Here is a 3,349-nt window from a genome sequence, read left to right as displayed (position 1 = left end):
GTGTATATATGTATATATATATATGTGTGTATATATGTATATATATATATGTGTGTATATATGTATATATATATATGTGTGTATATATGTATATATATGTGTGTGTGTGTATATATATATGTGTATATAGAGCCCACCGAACCGCAGCCACGACTACGCCTCGATATCCTGTCCATGAATATCAGACAGGATTGGTGACAAAGCGCAGCCCTGGCGAAGGCCAACCCTCACCTGGAAAGAGTCCGAATTACTGCCGAGTATTTGGACACAGCTCTCGCTTTGGATGTACAGGGTTTGGATAGCCCTGAGAAGGGCCCCCCTCACCCCATACTCCCACAGCACCTCCCACAGTATCTCCCGAGGGACCCGGCCATACGCCTTCTCCAGATATACAAAGCACATGTAGACTGGATGGGCATACTCCCAAGCCCACTCCAGGATCCTTGTGAGAGTAAAGAGCTGGTCAGTTGTTCCACGACCGGGACGAATACCGCATTGTTCCTCTTCGATCTGAGGTTCGACTATCGGCTGAACCCTCTGTTCCAGCACCTTGGAGTAGACTTTACCGGGGAGGCTGAGAAGTGTGATACCCCTGTAATTGGCACACACTCTCTGGTCCCCCTTTTTGAACAGGGGAATCACTCCTTGGGCACTGTACCCAACTTCCACCCAATGTTAAAGAGACATGTCATGCAAAAATAATGCAAAGCCCCTTACGGGGGGGTTTCTTATATGCTTTGAGCTGGTCTAATCACTGGTATCAGAGAATACAAGGAGAACAGCATTGTCAAGGCTCATGCAATAAATCATTTAAGCAGAGCCTGATACTCCCAATTAAAACAAATGTTTAACAAAATTCTAAATGAATCATGGCCTATTCTGTATCTAAGCCTTGTACTGTGGATCTTATGCATCTACTGTGCATTCATACATTTATACAATATCTAAAAAAATATTGCATCCTCATATTCAGCCAATTCAGCAACTTTTATTTTAACAACAAATCATTAAATCTCAATCCTCAAAATCCCCTCAGCCAACTGCCCAGTATACTTAACTAATCACCACTGACTGCCTTTTTCAGTTACAAGCTCTAAGCCTCATATTTCACCCAGAAGATCACCACAGGCTGGATCAGCATTGCATCTGACTAACTTTTACCGAGCTGCAGAACATCTTGACAACATTTGATCATAACCATTTACACTTGCCCTTGAAGCCTATCCATTAGTTAAGCATACTTATGTTAGCACCTTGGGCTGTAGGGTATATTTTATAGCAAAGGGATAAAAAGGTAAAAGATGTAGATCTCATCCACACTAAGGGTGCAACATTTCACACACAGCTTTACAGAAACACCACATTCGCAGGTTTTGGAAAGTGGTGAGGAACGAGTGGAACAAGACTACTGTCTTTCACCTCCAATACTCTCTGTGACCACTGCTGTCAATGTCAATATTGCTGATCGCACAATACGCGTGTCTTGAGCCTATATTTATGGTTATTCAGATATTTGCAGTCATAACATTTCCACTTGATCCATTTATTAATGTAGCGCTGCTGCACTTACTGTTCACCTTGCAAGAAGAGAGGCGCAGAGCTGATGGCTCATTGAGAGGGGATGAGCACCCTTCTATAATGGGCCCACTAGGGGTTTACATAAAACATAAAAGCAATATAGGTAAATACAAAGAAGGAGGAAGAAGAGATTCAGCTGTTTTCCTATTACATAAAATTAGCTTTGGGCTGTCTTTTCAAGTGTACAGAGTAAGCTTTTATGCGTCCAGTGTAGACAGTTTGCTTAAACAAGTATTTTCTCACAGAGCTATGGAAGAATAATGATTGGAATATAGGGAAAAAAAAGAAATCAACTACCCAATGTTACAAAAAGTAGCCCAAATAATCTCAACCCGCCCAAAACAACTTGTACCCACAATTACATAAAAGTTATTGTAGTGTCCAATATATGTGCATTTGACTCATAACAGTTTAAAATAGCACTGTAGCAGGATGACAGAGGGTCAGTGAACTCCTAAGGGGAGAGCAGTGATTGGTGGTTATGTAGGGACTGAACTCTTCCATAGAATTTGACCTCTAACCCCTTGTTTTGTTACCTCAGAATAGTACTGTACCCTTCTATGGGTTGGAGCTTTATTTTGCAGACTCAAACCCTTCTATGGTACCTAACAGATACCTAAACATATCTTATATAAGCTATGTTTGATGTACAGAGAGACAGAGTGGCCATCGGGCTGGGTCACTCTCCAAGCTGCTGCAGAGCTTGTAATTGATGCTGAACTCTTTGATGTAATAAACACACATCATCGCAGCATTATTGTTTGGACAGCACATTATAAACACCCAACATGACACTGACCATCGTTGTCCATGTTGTTGTGAAACTGCTGTACAAATAGGGGTGATTTAGTGAATCGGGGGCAAAAAAAGGCATGGGGCCTCTGATCATGTCTTATTTTAAATTCTTTGTCTTATTGAGAATGCTGTTATCAGTGGTAGAAGTACTCAGATCTGTAAAACTATAAATACCACACTGTAAAAATACTTAGTTAAAAGTACAAAAGTGTTATTACCAAAATGTACGTTTATCTCATTCATTGCTGGATAGTTTATTAGTCAATAATATTGCATCATATTTTACTTGATTATATATTTTGTGTGTAAAATAGATTCATAGTAACCAGTAACAAGCTGTAGAACAACAACTACATATTTTCCTTCTGAAATCAAAGAAATAGAATTCATTTAGTTACTTTTCACAGGCTGGTCTGGTAAAAAGTTTTATTTAACTATTTTCTCAGGTGAGGTTTTTTGTGATCCAATTTCTTTTATAATTATAACAAACAAAACAGTATATTCAGACCAGTTGGAGTGTAAAAGACAGAACAAAGAAGTCCCCAAAATATGTCAACTGATAAAATATCATTGATGATTAAACTACCCTACTACTACTACAAATACTATTCCATATGAAGTGGAGGACAACAGCATGCATAGAGTGAACACGACACTCATTCATATAATGGTACACACATTTCACTTCATCAGTCACACAGCAGGCTCAAAACATAAACACAATCAATCATGGCACCGTCCCACGCAAAACGGTCAGTGAGTGATAAATGAAGGAGCGGGATGTTAGCAGGGAGCTGAGCCATTTTATGAATTAATTTAAACAACCCGAATGCTTCGGCCCTGTTCATTATTGTTTGAGTGATCGGTTTTCATTATGAGACGTCCCTCAGGTTTATGTCATACCGAGGCTCTGTGTCTCAGCAAACTCTCAATACATACATACCTACATCTCAACACAAATCCTCTCCGATCCGGC

This window comes from Micropterus dolomieu, linkage group LG18, assembly GCF_021292245.1.
Source record: "Micropterus dolomieu isolate WLL.071019.BEF.003 ecotype Adirondacks linkage group LG18, ASM2129224v1, whole genome shotgun sequence".
Classification (NCBI taxonomy): Eukaryota; Metazoa; Chordata; class Actinopteri; order Centrarchiformes; family Centrarchidae; genus Micropterus; species Micropterus dolomieu.
The sequence above is the reverse complement of the archived record's forward strand: the minus strand, read 5'-3'. Positions refer to the sequence as shown.